This window comes from Aedes albopictus, chromosome 2 (genome assembly GCF_035046485.1).
Source record: "Aedes albopictus strain Foshan chromosome 2, AalbF5, whole genome shotgun sequence".
Classification (NCBI taxonomy): domain Eukaryota; kingdom Metazoa; phylum Arthropoda; class Insecta; order Diptera; family Culicidae; genus Aedes; species Aedes albopictus.
The window spans coordinates 40,165,086-40,183,634 of NC_085137.1; the positions used below are offsets into that span (position 1 = coordinate 40,165,086).

General features: G+C 36.7%; 1 protein-coding gene across 8 annotated transcripts in view; it reads left to right on the forward strand.

Moving 5' to 3' along the window:
• The first annotated feature begins 3,383 nt into the window (after window positions 1-3,383).
• Window positions 3,384-18,549, forward strand: part of LOC109621841 (P protein) — a 51,400-nt gene continuing 36,234 nt past the window's right edge. The window contains exon 1 of one of the 8 annotated variants that reach the window (XM_062849505.1): window positions 3,384-3,708. The gene's annotated coding sequence lies outside the window, so the exon portion shown is untranslated. Of the gene's footprint in view, window positions 3,709-3,803; window positions 3,828-18,549 lie in introns of those variants that run through there. The other 7 variants (XM_062849504.1, XM_062849506.1, XM_062849507.1 and 4 more) reach the window with 7 other exon arrangements.

Sequence of the window (18,549 nt, forward strand, 5' to 3'; positions counted from 1 at the left end):
CGGAGACATTCTCAAAAAACAAAATCCGACACGGACATTTCCTATAGCATCACTGAAGAATTCACAGAGGAATTGTCTGAAGAATTTATAGGAATTGTATGAGGAATTCACACAATAATTTTGTAAATTTCTTCTGCAAGGAATTTTTAATTGAATTACCCAAAGTTTTACCGAAGAAATTTTCGACGGAATTTCTAGGCGTATTGATGCAGAAACTACCTATTGGGTTTTTTAAATGTGTAAAAATATAGATTTTTTTAAATTTTACATGAAAAAGCCTCTTTTTCTGATCCACTATGATTTATATTTTCAGATTTTTAGAATCTTATTTTGATACCTAAAATCAATTTCAAAGAGACTTGACAGCTTCGCCCAGTACAAAATCCGACGAGGGATGATTCGACAAATCGCTCCCATACAAACTTCAAATTGATTTATCAATAGGTTCCCGAGCACCAAACATGAAATGAATTGAATTCCTCTATTTTTTTCCAAACAATTATTCATGAATGTGAGCAGAAATGCCTTGAGGGATTCTTTCGAAATAAAAATAAATAAAACTTATGGCGATGCTTTCAGAAACTATTCTGGAGTTTCTCAGAAAATGTTTCTAAAATTCCTTAAAAAAGTGTCCTGGGTTTACTCTGGAACTTCTACCAAGGGTTTCACCAGAAGTACCCACAGCAACTTCCAACTGCTCCAGAAATTCCACCAGTGATTCCTCTAGAAATTTCACAAAAAGCTGTGTCAGAAAGTTGTGTATGAGTATCTGTAGAAATTCCTCCAGATATTTCTTTAGAAAATCCTTCAGAGATTTACCATATTTTTTCGGAACTCTTCTAGATTTTTTTTCTGAAAATTCCTTCGGAAATTCCTTTAAGCATTCTCTCAAATGATCTTCCAAGGATTTATTCCAAAACTTTCTCCAGTGTTTGTTTTAGAAATTCCTCCAGAGATTTCTAAAAATCTTCCTGGTATTTCTTTAAAAAATCCTTCAGGGACTCTTTTTTTTTAATTATGAGATCCATTAGGGAATTTTCTGCAGGTATTCCTATAGAAACTGCCCTAGGGTTTCTACACACATTTTTTTAGGGAATATCTTAGAAAATCTCCCATGGCTTTTTTTATAAACGAACTAACTATTTCTTCAGAAATATCTACAGATATCCCTCCAGAGATTTCTTTACAAATTTCTCCAAGGATTGCTTTGAAAAAAACTTCCACATATTTTCCGATAATTCTCTCATGCACACTTGCTGAAATTCATCCTAGAATTCATTAAAAAAAACATTCTAGAGTTCCTGAAAAAATCCCCCCTGAATTTTTTTCAGGGATTTCTTTGGAAACTTCTTGTACTTAGATGTATTTTAAAAAATCCTACGGGAAATCCTGAAGAAATTGAGTCAGGAATTCTATCACAAAATTTTCTAGGGATTCCTTTGGACTTTAGAATGTCCTCTAGAAATTTCTCCAAGAACTTCTTGAGAATGTTTTGCACCGATACAAACAACAAAATTTCTTCAAAATTTTCTCGGAAGCTTTTTGAAGAATTTCTTTAAGGATTGCTTTAGAAATTCTACAAGAGATTATTAGGGAGAATCCCAAGATTTCTTCACATTCCTTCAAGACATTTCTCTTCCAGAAATTGCTCCAAGGATTTCCTAAGAAAGTCTTATAAAATCCTTCTAGGATTCCTGAAGAAATTCACACAGAAATTTTATCAGAAATTCCACCGTGTATTCCTTTATGTATTTTCTCAGAAATTCCTCCAGGATTTCTCTATGGATTTCTCCAGGAATGCATTAAAAGCATGTTTAGGATTTTTGTTAGGGTATTTCTCCAGGATTGATTTTTTTTCCAAAAATATCTCAAAAGGTTTTGTTAGGTATTCCACCAGAGGTTTCCATGTGTTTCTTCAGGTATTCCCTTTGAAATTTCTTTAGAAAATCCATCTATGGAGGTTCTTTCAAGAATTCATTAAGAAATTTCCCCATTTTTTTAAGTTACTCTGAAATTTCTTCGGCGATGCTTTTGGAAATATCTTTAAAGACTTGTTTAATATTCCTAGAATTACTTCAGAAATTTCAGCAGATTTCTTCAAAAGTTGTTCCATTGCTTAAGCGGTTCCTGCAGAGATTCCTCCAGGAATTAATCCATGGGCATGTAAGGGGCGCTGAAATCGGGGAGCCTTGACTTACTAGCTCTGATTTTACCATGACCGCACTGGAAAAATAATTTATCCCACATCTTATCAGTAATGTGAAGAAGCATTACAATAACCTTTTTGTGGAATTTGCTAGATTTTTTGGAATTCAATCAGCTGAGTACCTACACGTCAAGGTATAAGGCATCACCCGAAAATATCATGAATATATTACAATTCTCGGTGAGGATGTCATAAGAAATGTTGAAACAAGTTTGTTAGAAAGCTTTGAGGAAAAGCCTGGCGAATATGCAGTTTGTATGCATCCGCCAAAAATGTCGTTGCTAAGGGATCTGTGAAAAATATCGCCAGAGAAACACCCCATATACTCGGCTCGTTGCGATCATCGACAGAGCGAGATATTTATATAGAGTGAAGTCAGAAAGGGAAGTATTGTCATTAAGGACAAGGTATTTGGAGTACATTGCTCAAAATTTCTAGAGCACCGTTTTTGAACCGTTGAACGTATTTGGATTAAAATGCATCACGCTATTGACAACCACTGAATAATTAGCGTGATGCATTTTCATCCAAATCCGTTCAACGGTTCTAAAAAACGGTGTTCTAGAAATTTTGAGCTATGTACTCCAAATACCTTGTCCTTAAGGTAAATTTATAAACTAAGTATGCCATAAAGTATGCTTTGGCACTATTATGGGTGCTCCAAAAACAATTTATTGGCATGAAGTGCTGCGCGTGTCAAAAGGTTGAAACCCCCTGCATTATTATAACTCATCATAATACAAACTGCAAGTTTTAAACTGATTGTATATTAAAAATTTTACCATTATAAAATGTACATAAAATCGAAGTACATAAAAGCGAGGGGCTATATATTCGAGGATCCATTAAATCGAGGCATACCTGTATCGTGTTTAGATTTCCGTGAAATTTCAGAATGCATTTCTCTGATTCTGATAAATAAGCTCACAAAACACGCTTTCAAATCTTTTGGAGGAAATGTAACACGGTGATTAGAATTGCTTATATTCATGTGATATAAAATGGGTCCAGACTCCAGGTAATTACAAAACAACAATTGAGATTTGGAAGCCAACTGGTTTTCACACTATCAAATCACAGTAACAGACAGGAATTGGGAACCCCTGCCGAAGGTAAACGAATTGTGGCAAATGAAATGAATATGAAAAAGTTCTATACTAATAATTCCCAGTGGTACTACTAATGCTGAGCGAGTACGACAGCGAGTGAGCTCTTCTATACGGCTGCTGTTGGTAGTAGCAGAACCTACCGAGGAGAGCGAATTTCCATATAAACCATACTGACAGCTCCGGTCTCAGTCTTGCGAGGAGCGCGAATCGTTGCGTACACGATTTCCCTGACTTTGGGATAGTCAGTCGGTCGGTTGGTCGAAGAAAGTGCGCTCGGATTGAACTCCTCCACCGCCTCCGCGTGTGTGATATAATTACGGGAATTTGTGGCCTGTGTTCTGAAATCGGTTGGTCATCTTCGGTCTTCGCCGGTATTAGTGGTGCGCGTGGTAGGTCGGTTTCGGTGGTCCGGCGGCTGACGCTGGCCGGTGGAAGTCCGAAGGCGAGGCGAAATCTATCGACTGTCGGTTGATTGATGAATGTTTTGATTGGAAACGTCTACGTTCGCGGGGGTATAAATCAAGCTCCAGTTAGTGAGGACTGTTGTGAGTGCGGGGGCAACAAGGAGACGAGTGACCCATTAGGAATTAATGCAGATGACTGAATTTATCTGATTTGGTTTTTACGTGGTACAAAGTGTGGCCGTAATGAGGCCGAAATGTCAGGAAAATGTGTGAGGATGGAGCGATGAATACTGTGTAATGTGCTTTTTATAAGTGATCGTTAGTGGAGGATAAAGAAGGCCCTCCTCGTGTATTTGACCGCTTGTCGTCCGTTGCCGGTGGATGTGCTTCGATTGGGAACGGGAGTGATAAACATTTCGCAGAAAATTTGTGCACTACCCGAACAGATACGAATAACTGGAATATTTTTCTAGCATGAAGTGTCTTAGCTGGAGAGTACTAGATACTCTTGGGCAATCCTTGTATATCTATTATTGGTAAAGCTGTTTTTCTGCCCATAAAGTATTTCATTATATCCAGTATTAATTTGTTACTATTAGATTTTTTTTGAAATTTCGTAATATTTTCAAGATGACTTGTGCTAGAAATACATTGTCCTATCTAAATATTACAATTCAGAATTTGACTTCATAATCAAAGCATTTATTTATAAAACTAGTTGCTTATTTTCACAAGCATTTTCCTACCTTTTGACGCTATTCTTTGTTTAGAAGATTTGAGTTTTACAATAACTTCGAAGATTCAAAACTTGGAGAATTTTGGGCTTCATATTTGAATAAGGAATCATCTTTTTGGGTTTGCTAGTGTTTTCAGATAAAACTAACATTGTTAACTTTAGAAAGATAACAGAAAATTTTGAAATAGACGGGCTTGGTGGTCTAGTGGCTACCGCTTCTGATTTATATGCAGAAGGTCCTGGGTTCAATCCCTGGTCCATCCCTTTCCTCCTACTTTGTATCTTTCTATATACTTTCTCTCTGCTCTCTACATATACAACTCATGTATATAAACATGTTCATAGCCGTCGCTAGAACAGAAACTGGTTGAAAAAGCCGTTTCCCTTCCTTCCAAACTTTCACAGCACAGTGTCACAATCCTATTAGAAAACGCCTACAAGTTATGCAATCAAGCGAACTGTGCCGCACATCTTCAAAATAATAAAAAAAACACACAATTCTATCACCTTCCCCTGGTATCCACACACCAATGTGTGAACCTTCTGCCAACCAATTCCCACCAACACTCCAACATCCGCATGAATTTGTGCTGGCGCAGAGGTATATTCGGCCAGATGTGGATACAAACGATTGCAATCATCACTTCCTTACCCCTTCCCCACATTGACCTGCAACCTGACGTGGCAGGCGCCATTGTCGCCTAAAAATAGAAGATCACCAACGCTCACACACTGAAGATGCCGCCTAGTCCCCGGCAGTTATCTCATTGGTCCTTGTGTGAGTGTAGCTGGTCTGGCGATACTGGAGTAGCATCCACGGGCGGTCAATCAAGCTCAAGCTCAAGCTCATAACAGAAAATTTTGAAATTATTCACATATATTATAACCTTAAAATATATTTTTATTGTTTTTAGACATGATTTTTAAAAGATAAATTCGTTGAATGAATTATACATAAATACCAAAAATAAGAAACAGTTTAAATAAGAGACATTTCTTGTGAAAATTTCTGGATGGCTTATCATTTTTAAATTTTATTAAGCAGAAGCTGTTAGATTATTTTGTCCGACGTTTCTGTATTTTTAGGGTCTTCTTTAGCGACTACTTTTTTATGTTTTCTCATAACAGTGTTCTTCTACTGCATTTGTAACTACCATGTGGATTTTTTTTTCATAAATCCGCTCTCTAGAATTCAGTACCCGCTTTTGCTTTTTCCCATGCATTACAAAAGTTTTGTTCATATTTTTTTCCAGAAATGTCTGAAAGATTGAACCAAAATTAAAGATTTTTTTGAGAACCTTCGAAAACTTCCTAGTAAATTTCTCCGCAGCTTATCATGAAATTGTGACAAGATTTAAAAGGTAATATCTTTGAAAAGATACGGAATACTAGCTCCAAGAATTTATTTACCATGTGTATATTATATATTACAAAAATCTAGCCTATTACACAGCGAAACAAAAATATCTTTTGGTTTGTCTCAAGAGCAAACTTATGTGTCTCCAACGGATTTTGGGCCGCTAAATCTCAATCCGGGCTCAGATTTGCTCCAGCACGTCACAACTTTGAGCTATACCTCAATTTATCGGGCAAAATATGCGATTTTGGGCTTCTTTGATTGCAAGCTATTGAGCATGGAAACATTTTTTTTAAGCAATCAAAGGGTAAATTAGTCAATTAACTTCTAAATTAACGACTCATGTAAAATATTTCATTTTACAAAATCTAATTTGATAGTTTTAAGCGATTTATGTTAGGTACGATATTTCCCAAACAAGTCACCCTCTAAAAGTTGCATGCAAGTTTACTTACAAACGTAAAATACTTAAGGACAGACTTGTTAGAATCCCAAAATGGCCGCCACAATGGCCGACTTTGGCACCTACTCACGATTTCGAAGGCACAAATCTCTTCGTAAACAAAACCAGTGCCCCTGATCTCCTTATTTTAAGCTTATTACAAGTGAACAAGAACAGAATAATAAAACGCCCTGTTGTTTGAAGATTGCTTCTTGAGATTTTTTTTTTTGACGTTTCCACTTCTTGGTGGAGAGCTCGGACCTAGTTGATCCATCTCGCTTGTTTCTTAAGATTTGTGTGTCTGAAGTTCTGATGCACTGTTGAAGCGGGTTTTCAAGACGTTTGCCCTTAAATCTATCAATTTTTTTTGGTACAACAAAATATTTTGCATGAGTCGTTAATTTAGATGTTAATTGACCAATTTACCTTTCCATTGCTTTAAAAAAATATTTCCATGCTTAATGGTTTGCAATCAAAAAAGCCCTAAAACACATATTTTACCCTATAAATTGAGGCAGCTTGATTTTTAAGTAAATGTCGGCCTAATTGCTTGAAACTTGGTCGTATAATTCTTGGTTGAGCTTGGTTGAGAAGGATATGAGACCAACTCCGAGTTCAACAGGTCTTCTATTCTGACGAATAGAACGAAAGTTCCTCTGTTTCTGCAGGAAATAATCAATCCCAAGTAACATTTTGATGACAAATTAGTCTTATAAGAGGTTTTGAGAACTGTCATAAAACATTAGATCTTTTATATTGGTTTTAGGTATTATGGTTCTAAGAACCCCTTTTAGTCTATTTGATAAAAAATGTTACTTGGGAATAAATTCTTTAAGGATCATTCTAATAATTTCAAAGTAATGCCTCCTAAAGTTATAAAAATAAAATTTTGAACTTGGTTGATACATAATTATAATATTATAATATTGCAGTGCACTTGTACTCATCATCAAAATATACTCATATTCACAAAAGTTGAAGAATTATGATTCGAAACATAAAACTCTTCAAACACTCTTAATTATATTCGTGCTAGTTTTTTGGAACATCTGAATCAGATACTCCTTAGCAGCATTCCGCTCCTCGGGTACCAGTGCGCGCTCCAATTCATTCAGTGTTTTCTTTTTTTTCGGACAGCAGCAGGGGCGAAAATCGGCGTATTTTTCCCTCCGGTGGAAACGACAAGTTTTTATTAATAGACCTCGTTTTTTCGGGACGTTTGCGTTGTTGTGTTGTTCGGACGGAGTTGAATGTTTCCGACAAACGCACCACCGCCCGTGGGGTGAAGTGTTTTTTTTCCTTCTATTCTGCTGACATTGACTAACTTGATTCGCCTGTGCTACTAGGCAGGGCGCGGTGGTTCTTTGCGCCATGACATTGAACTGATGTTGCTGATAGTTGGACCGAAATTTAGTGTCTAGACGGTAGACCTTCACACACATAACATAGCGCGAGGATCACATGTGTCAATGTTGTTTTCTACAGATTGTATTTCGAGATGCCTTGAGGTACTATTCTGCAAATTTACAGCTGTGTTCATAAACATAGCAGTGTAAGCCGTTTTCCATACAAAATGCCCAACTTTGACATGCTGTAACTTTGTTCTGATTTAAACGATTGAGCTAAAAATTTGACAGCGAACTACAAATATGGTCAATATTGTTTTATCAAAATCGGAGAATTTTTGAAGCACGTGGAAAAAAATTAAACACTATGTGAAATTGATCAAAATAATAGCAGTGTTTGTTTTGATTATTTTTATTCAGCCAACATTTTCAATTTTTTAAACCTTATGCATTTAGGGGCTGTCCATAAACCACGTGGTCATGAGAGGGGGGGTTCGGCCAATGACCATTTTGTATGGACGAAAAAAAAAATTGTATGGACTAATGACCAAGGGGGGGGGTTTGAGAAGTCCCAAAAAAATGACCACGTGGTTTATGGACAGCCCCTTACTTGTAATCAAGGTGGAAACTGTTTGAATAGCATGGGAAAATATGTCTAGCTTCTTCAAGATAAAGCTACATTTCAATTTATTTACACTGCTATTATTTTGAACAATTTCGCATAGTGTTTAACTTTTTTTCACGTGCTTCGAAAATTCTCAAATTTTGTTAGAACAAAATTGACCATATTTGTAGTTCGCTGTCAAATTTTCGGCTCAATAGCTTATAGGAGAATAAAGTTAAAGTATGTCAAAGTTGGCCATTTTGTATGGAGAACGGCTTTCACTGCTATTTTTATGAACACAGCTGTAGGTAAAGAGGGATTCCATGGAGGCATGCAAGTCGATCCTGAGCGACCTGATCCTGAAACTTTGCACAGTTTTTCAATTTCGTCTTAGTCGTCATTTTTCGGTATCAAATCTTCATATTGAGTCACGACTAACTTTTTAAAAGGGTGTATGTTAAAATGGTTCACAAATATTTGAAAGCTGCACAGCTAGAACGGATCGTTCGATTGTTATGATTTTTTCAGTAAAGTTAGATATGTAACTAAAAGAAAATATACACTGTGAAAACAATTTCATCCTGGATTTTAGACCGCCATCTTGGATATTCTGGTCCCCATTTTTGGACACCAGACATCTTCCCCATACAAAATATACCCATAGTGAATGGTTTTTGGGCCTACAACTCCAATGAACAGCATCCATTCAGAATTTGAAGCCGCCATCTTAGATTTTAGACAGCCATCTTGAGTATTCAGCTCACCATTTTTGAACTTTGGACATCTTCCCCATACAAAATATACCCATATTGCATGGTTTAGGGCCTAAAACCCCACTAAACAACCGCCATCTTGAATTTGGAGCCACCGTCTTGGATTTTAGACCACCATCTTGGATATTCTGGTCGCTATTTTTGGACTCCAGACATCTTCCTCGTACCAAATATACCCTTATTGCATGGTTTTAGAGCCTAAAACTTTGTTATACAGCCGCTATCTTGAAATTAGAGCTGCCATCTTGGGTTTTAGACCGCCATATTGGATATTCTGGTCGCAATTTTTGGACTCCAGCCATCTTCCTCGTCCCAAATATACCCATAATGTATGGTTTTAGGGCCTAAAACTCCATCAAACAGCCGCTATTTTGGATTTTAGAACGCCATATTGGATATTCAGGTCACCATTTTTGGATTCCAGACATCTTCCCCATACAAAATATACCCATATTGTATGGTTTTTGGGCCTAAAACTCCATTATACAGCCGCCATCTTGAATTTGGACCCACCATCTTGGATTTTAAACCGCCATCTTGGATATTCAGATCGCCATTTTTGGACTCCAGACATATTCCCCATACAAAATATACCCATATTGCATGTTTTTAGAGCCTGAAACTCCATTAAACAGCCACTTTCTTGAATTTATAGCTTCCATCTTGGGCTGTAGACCGCCATCTTGAATTTTGGGCCGATATCGTAGAATTTTCTGTCTCCGGTTGATTTCCGCACAAAATTTGTCAACCATGCTAAAGGTTACAAAAATCGCCTCAGTTTGATGTGCCGCATGATGGGGCTTGGTTCAGTTTTATATGTATGTGGCCAGTTCTTCCGGTGCTGGTCCGGATCAGGGGATTTTTTTTTATTACCGAACAGGTTTGGGCCGAAGGGTCTCCGATTTCAATGAAAATTTCACCAGAGCTAGAGGTCGTGGATATATGATCAAATTTGGAATTCAAAAAAATCATAGTGGACTATTTTCCCGAAAAACGCTAGATGAAATTTCACAATTTTCCCAAATTTTTCAAAATACCCCAAACTTCAAAAAATCATATCTCAAAAACTATGCATCGTAGAACAAACTTTTTTTAGTGAAATCGACGCCAAATTACCTCAGCAATCCGATAAAAATACATTGAGAAAAAAGTCTAAAAATGCTGCTAAAAGTACCGTCTGTATCATAGATTATTTTGAACAAAATTTTTCCTAGCGCAAAAATTAATGTTCTTCATTTCGTTCTTTGACGCCAAAATGGAATCTCTTACCGTTTTAGAGATATAGCCAAAAAACCAACGGCCAGTAGGAAGCCATCAACAAAAGCGGCCGTTCACTTGTTGCAACATATTTGCTTTGCGGCGAGCAAATGACATACGCTAATTGTAACGTAATTTTGACACTAGCGTGAATCGGAGTGCACTGACTGCACATATATGGCACTTTAGTGCCTTTTAAATGCAACAACTTATCAAATTTTGAAATTAATGGATTTGTAACTAGAAAGCGTTGCAAATAACAAGTTTACAACGAGCAAACGCATATTTCAACGTATTTTTTTTTCAATCAAAGCAATCATATGCCGTTAGAGATGAGTGGATATCAGGTAACTATAACGTCTCTTTACACATGTAAAGCTTTGTTTTGTTTTAAAAGAGTTTTTGTTGCTTAAATGATCATTGGTATGTGGATTCTTCTATACACCATAAAGAGACATTTTCCACTCAATAATATTTAATAAATAGCATGGTCTGTGCATAATGTGTTTGTATAATGTGTTTTAGAAAAAAACACTAATTTAAAACTTAACGGAACTTTAAAAGATATATACCATGGATGAGAGGAACAAACATGTACTCTCTGGAGCGGATCTGGTGTGATGGTTACAGCTCGTGACTGTCACGCCGAGGACCTGGGATCGAATCCCACTCCCGACATACGAAGGGAAGTAAAGTGTGGGTCCCGAGATGAACTAGCCTATGGCTAAAAATCTCGTTAATTCAGATAATAAAATAAACATGTACTAATTAGTACGGGCAGCAAATTAAATTTTACCATGCATACAACTTCTTAACGCGCTAATAAAACATTGTTGCTTCAAACCAAGCTTTTCTTGTTCTAAGAAGCGACACAATTCCAACAGTGATGATAATAATATTCAGCAATGGTTAGCAAAGATTAATACCGAGCTCTGTATAGAGCTACTGAGTTGACAACAGTTGAGACAGCACGATACGCTGGAGGATCGGTCATTACCGTTAAAGTAAGTTTTGACATTGATTAATAGAAAAAACACTGAAATGTAAGATCAATCAATTCATCACTTTTTTCTAACTAACAATTTGTTGTCAAAAAGACTTAATCAGTTTTCAGAACGAGCATGACAAACCCATACTACTACCCATAATGCATGGTGCACGGTTCGAATGATTAAAATATTGTCTAAAATTGTTTAATGCTCTAAGATGTCAAGTAAATGTTTAATTTCAAGAAATCCTCTAACGTCCTCATTTTCATTCCCAGCCTGTGTATTGACGAAGCTTCATGGGTCAATATTGGATCCTTAGCTATCTATATCCTTTGAAAATTTCTAGAATGCTTTCGTTATTTCTGAATGAAGCAAAAGAATTATAATCAAAAAATACTACACAGCTATGCATTTTTGTTACTTACACAGTTAAAAATGTTATATCATTTAACCTGTAACAAAAGGACCTCGTCGCATCGCACACATTTTTCCATCAGTTTATAAATTTACAGCTTGCTCTCAGTATGAAGCTTGCGTTCAACATTCCATACAAGAAATTGTTTCATGCAAAATAAAGTTAAATAAGATAGAAATTCGTATGTAATTTTTTTTTTCGTTAGGTATAATTTCAAATATTTTGCTGAGTAGTAACCATTCTCCGTTAATAGTTTTCTTTGTTTTCATTGTTTTCATAAAATTGAAATGGAAAACATATAGGGCATGAGTGCTATAAGTAATTTTACGCTCACCGGTGGCATTGGCTCGTTGTTAACTTGTTATTTGAAACATATTTTAGTTAGAAACCCGATCATTGCAAAACATGACTATTTAATGCATTTAAAAAGCACTCAAGTGCTATATATGTGCTGTCAGTGCACTCCGATGCACGTTAGTGTCAAAATTACGTTACAATTAGCGTATGTCATTTGCTCGTTGCAAAGCAAACATGTTGCAACAGGTGAACGGCCGCTGTTGTAGATGGCTTCCTATGAAAATATAGCGACTGGCCGTTGGTTTTTTTGGCTATATCTCTAAAACGGTAAGAGATTCCATTTTGGCGTCAAAGAACGAAATGAAGAACATTAATTTTTGCGCTAGGAAAAATTTTGTTCAAAATAATCTATGATACAGACGGTACTTTTATCAGCATTTCTAGACGTTTTTTCTCTATGGTGAAAAATTTTCTGAGAAACTTTTTTCTCAATGTATTTTTATCGGATTGCTGAGGAAATTTGGCGTCGATTTCACTAAATAAAGTTTGTTCTACGATGCATAGTTTTTGAGATACAATTTTTTGAAGTTTGGGATGTTTTACAAAATTTTGAAAAATCGTGAAATTTCATCTAGTGATTCCCGGAAAAATAGTCGACTATGATTTTTTTGAATTCCATGTATGGTCATATATCCACGACCTCTAGCTCTGGTGAAATTTTCATTGAAATCGGAGACCCTTCGGCCCAAAGTGTTCGATAATAAAAAAAAATCCCCATCACTGAAATGGCCATAACTCCGGAACGTCTCGACCGATCCGAACCATTTTTGATAGCAAACAATGCATCAAGTGGGAACAATATTGGTTCAATCCCTTTTTGTGTCTTAAGGTGAATATATGACGAAGCCACACCTAGAATTTTCAAGAGCACAAATCTGAGGAACCGAATATCGGTTTGCGCTGAAAAGTTGATCGATTGGTCACCGCCAGCGGGTAACCAATTGATCAACTTTTCAGCGTAAACCGACATTCGGTTCTTCAGATTTGTGCTCTTGAAAATTTTAGGTGTGGCTTCGTCACATATTCACCTCAAATGTTTTCGCAAAACGGTGCGATTATGATTACAATTTGTATGGGATTTAGTAGGGAAAATTTCATTCTTTTGTATTTGTCTCATGAGGATTTCAAATTTGACAGGAATCGTTTATTCAGTGATATTGAAATGTAGCCAAGGGCGTACAGAAAAAAGTCTGTTGAAGACCGGAAAGTCATCTGACGCTTGTGAAAATATATACCCTATCTTGAAATTACCGTATTGATATCCCGGATAAAAAATACAAAAAAAAAAAACAGAATTCCAATGTAATAGTTCCATTGAAAACCATGCCTTCACAATAGAATTCAATGTTAAAATAACAATAGAAAAAAACAATAGAATCAAACGTTTCTAACAATAGAATCAATTGTGAAAGGGCATTTCACATTGAATTGTATAGGTTGTTATAAGTATCGTAACAATACAAAAAATGTCTTTTTTCCATAATGTGATACAGAAGATACTTATGTTTTCGAATTGTTTCAAACAGTGAAATGTGCAGTAAACGTATTGTTTTGGGTAGTGATTTTATTTCTGGTTCCACATTTGATTCAATTGTTTAGGAATTACTTTCTATTGTGAGGCAGAACATACTGTTTGTAATGTTGTACTGTTTTTACATTGAAATCAATTGTTTGGGTATTGTTTTCTATTGTAATACAGAAGATTCTTATGTTTCCGAATTGTTTCAAACAGTAAATCGAACGGTAAACGTATTGTTCTGAGTAATGATTTTATGACTTGTTCCACAATTGATTCAATGGTTTGGGAATTGTTTTCTATTGTATTGAAGATTCTTATGTTTTCAAATTATTTCAGGCAGTGAAATGTATAGTAAACGTATTGCTTTGAGCAATGACATTATTACTGGCTCTACATCAGATTCAATTGCTTTGGAATTGTTTTCTATTGTGAAACAAAAAAATCTGATGTTTGGAAATAGTTTTAGAATTACAAAAAAATATGAATATTTTGAAATGGTTTGATCTATTTCTGCTTTTTGTTTTTGTTATTGCCTACTAAAAAGAATTCTGAATAAAACTAAACTGAACTATCATTGGCAACATTTTAAAAACAAAGATCGAACAATTGTCGAATATTTGGAACACTCATGCTGTAAATCGAGTATTGTTTATCTGCATTGATGGTTGAAGCTTGAGCCCACAGCCAGATAACTGGGTTTAGCAGACTAAACATTATATGTGGCAGCACTATAAGCGACATGATGGAACCGTGCCGAGCGCGCTAAGTGTTATTAGACCACTAAACCGGAACGAATGGCCCAAAAGTGTACCAGACGGCTTGACCTTTTACAACCCGACTGTTTCAACGTTTGCAAAATTTGTGTGACCTGTTGATTTGCGTATCGAGTGAGTTTGTGTAATGTTATTTTAAATGTTTGATGCTAATTTGTGTCAATCTCAATAAATAATTAGGCCCTGAAGATGGTCCAATAGCCGGACCGAAACGTCGGCGATGATAGAAGAGTAATCAACGCAATTTATAAGACTGAGAGCCGAAAATTCCAAAAGTCAACCATCATCCAGTCGAAACTTTCATAGATGAAGTTCGTTAATGTTGACTATACACATATAGTTTGAATAGTTCTTCAAATATTCGAATCGCTCATTTTAATGTTCAATAAACGTCTAATTGCATCAATGGTTGAAGCTTGGGCTCCCATGCCCCACCAGCCAGATAACTGGGTTTAGCAAACTAAGCTTTATATGTGGCAACACTTTGAGCGGCATGATGGAGCCGTGCCGAGCGCACTAAGTGTTATTAGACCACTAATGTAGTTGCATTTAGTGGGTGATGAGGTACAAAAGTAGCATTACAGCGTGCTTAACCATTATTGCAGCATTTATAGACACTTGATGAACAGCTTGTGGAATACAGTATGCAATTGCATCGAATTTGATAGTTAATCCATGGGGTAACTTTAGAATTTGACTCAAACGCACGCATATGTTCCAGGCTTAAAGAGCGACCCTATATTAAAAGACCTTCCAAAGCGACCAAATGCAAAAGATAGTTCTAATTCAGTAATATGTTTCACCAAAAGGGAGATGTTAACGAAACGAAAGGGGATTTGGATTTTCTTTTTATAATAAAACCTTTATATTACTTGGCCCTCATGCAGCCCTTGCAGCGGTGCTCCTATCCTTTTCGCAGGAACCAATCCAGATCGTGCGCATATATCGGAAATATTATCTTTCGAAACCACCGACTTGGCATTCCCCTTCGATGCACCGGTTTGACGTACAGTACATTACAATGTAGCTGATGCATTCTATTGTAAACTATTGGTTTGAATGCTGAATCCAAAAGTAACAATGAATTCAAATGTTAATCTATTATTTGGCCGTGTAACCATGAAATCTAATGTAAACCTATTGTAATCATTGTAAAGAATCAAAATTTAAAAATTCTGTATAATATATTCACAAGAAACTATTGTTAACATAAGAATCTGATGTTTTTCAATTGTTTTTCCATAGCTTTAATTGTTAATTTTTATCCAGGACTAGCTGTGCCGGCAAACTTTGTCTTGCCATGTGGTGGTGGTTTAACACCTGCTAGGTTCATTTTAGCACCGCACTTTAGATTGGTTTCATTTTGATACTTTCGATTTTCTTCCCAACTCCTAAAAACTCAGTACTTTATCAATTTTCTCATTTTTTGAGTTTTTTTTTTGCAATTTTTTGTTTATAAACACAGTTCTCATGAATACGAATCAAACCGTGCAAGAGTCATGCTGATTTGTTCATCCGTTCGTGAGTTTTGTTGCCTCAAAAGGTTTCCAAACTCATTTTTATACAAGGTGTTAGGTTCCTGAGTGCAAACTTTTTAAAGGGTGATAGAGGACCATAAATGGTGAAAAAAATTGTTCTACGCATATGGTCAAATCTCAACTGTTACGTAGTTATTGAACTCCCCATGTTTTTGACTCTTATTGCCTTAACTGGCTATAACTTTAAAATGGTCAAACTTATCGCAGTTTTTTTTTACTCTTATTCGAAAGATTATTGAATTTTCTATGAAATGGCATCTTTGAACCGATTGGTCTTTGGCAAAGTTGTGGCCCCTGCTCCACTCTACAATTCATTCTTTGACATCAAACTTCTATCTCTTATCGTTTTCTTGCAATTAGAAGTTTATAACACTTCCATTTTCCGACCACTTATGATTGTAGGTCGTCCGTTTCAGTAAGTATTTTTTTTACCGCCCACATGGAGGCCCGACACTGGGTATCAGTTGCTCCCAGATCATACGAGATGAAAACAGACAACGATGAAAGTTTCTTTCCTTTACCCCAAACAGGGTTTCAGTGCCATTAGTAATCCTACGCTCCTAAATTCATCCAATTCGAAAACATGTGATTACAGCACCGATTGATTATGTATATTTTGTTTTCATACGTATGCACACTTCTAACAAACGCGTTAATTCTATGTTTTGGTAAGATGAAATTGGGAGAACTATGCTTAATAAAGGGGTGTGAAGGGGATATATCTGTTTACATGCTCTTTCGATGAACCATGAATGACGAAGGGCGGACGGAGGATGCTATTTTTATTGGGCCATTAACGTCGTAAAATTATTTAGCTATGATTAGGGCTTTTTCTGAGGAATCTTGTTTCGCTTCGTGTTGGAGAAAACTTTTGTTGTAGGCGCCGTGGGAGAGGAAAAGGGGATTTTATGACAAATTAATTAAATACAGATTGAAGCGCCGTAGTTACGCGTGTAGATGACGTTAATTGAGGGTGACGGAGGGATGGTTTCAAGAGAAGTTTTGAATTTATTGGAAAAAGTTACCAGTATGCTGACACGTGTTTGAAGCGAGTGCTGATTGATGAAATGTCGTAAAGCTGGTTAATGTTCTGAAATTTAATATCTGCCATCTTGTTGATGCCTGTCAGAATGCCTATTTGTAGATAGCGGACGCAATTTCCGGGCAGGATCATAACATCGTCCCCTTAAGGACAGACTTGTTATAATCCCAAAATGGCCGCCACAATGACCGACTTTGGCACCTACTCACGATTTCGAGTACACAAATCTCTTCGTAAACAAAACCAGAGCACCTGATCTTCTTATTTTAAGCTTATACAACTGAGCTAGAACAGAATAACAAAATACACTGTTGTTGGAAGCTTGCTTCTTGAAATTTGTGCGTTTGAAGTTCTGATGCACTGTTGAAGCGGGATTTCAAGACTTTTGTCCTTAATGCTAGAACTAGGTAACTGGTTTTGCGAAATCGCAAAAAAATTGTTTATACTGAACGTACACCACAATAAATAAAAGTTTGTCAATTGAATCTTTAATAACACACATTGTTTCATATTTTAAAACCAACAAAGAGTATATTTTATTGCAGGATAAGTTTTACCAGCCATTTTTACCTGCACTTGTCAAAACGAGTTACCTAGTTCTAGCATTAAGGCGAAACTGGAAGCATTACCTCATTTTTTTGGTTTTTGATTTTTCATTAAATAACGAAGCAATACACTGAAGTTTTTTTTACGACGGTAATGGTCCCGCGTAAAAAAAAACGCGTAAAAAAACCGCGTTATTTCAAAAAACGTCGTAAAAAAACCGCGTTATTTCAAAAACCGTCGTAAAAAAACCGCGTTATTTCAAAAAACGTCGTAAAAAAAGTCAAAAAAAAGTCAAGTCACGTTAGATGTAATCCTGACTATTTTGCGCGTGTTTTTGAAAAAAACTCAGTTTTTTTACGACGTTTTTTGAAATAACGCGGTTTTTTTTACGCGGTACCGCGTAAATAAAACCGCGTAAAAAACTTCAGTATATTTTCAAAATCGGTTTTCGTGCACATGTAGAGTATGGATCAAGGTATCTTCTGAATTTTTTTGAAATGTTTGCGGAAACCATTTTTTTTGTGAAATTTTGTTCAAAAATGGTTTCTGCAGAAACGAAAAACATTTTCCACCACAAAAAAATCAGAAGATTCCTTGATCCATACTCTTCATGTGCACGAATAGGCACGGTAAAGGCTGGGTATGCTGCGCAATTCAGATCCCATTGTGATCCACTAGCCTCTGCCCAGCAAATCCTATCCCGACCTCCACGCGGTACCGGCCGGAAACTATGAGCAACCTTAGGGAAGATCGGGTAACCAACCCCGGTGGGAACTTTGGTCGTAGGCTGACAGGGAAGGGGGGGTTTGCTTCGGCAATCCTGAGCGTCTGTTCTCCAGGAGGAGCGGCTCACAACAGCGTCTGATCCCCATGTTAGGGGCGGCTGATCTACGTCCGAGTGCCAGGGAAGGACTTTAAGCTCAACTGTGCACTATGGTCCTCCGGAAAGTAGGGGGTTGGTGTCAGGCCCTACGAGCCAGCCGTAAAAAACCATTGTAACGGAAAATCAGCAATAGAATAATACGAACCGAGACCAACGGCAACGACCCCAGCGAACAAAAAGGACTTGCGATTGGAAACTCGGTACGTGGAACTGCCGATCTCTCAACTTCATTGGGAGCACCCGCATACTCGCC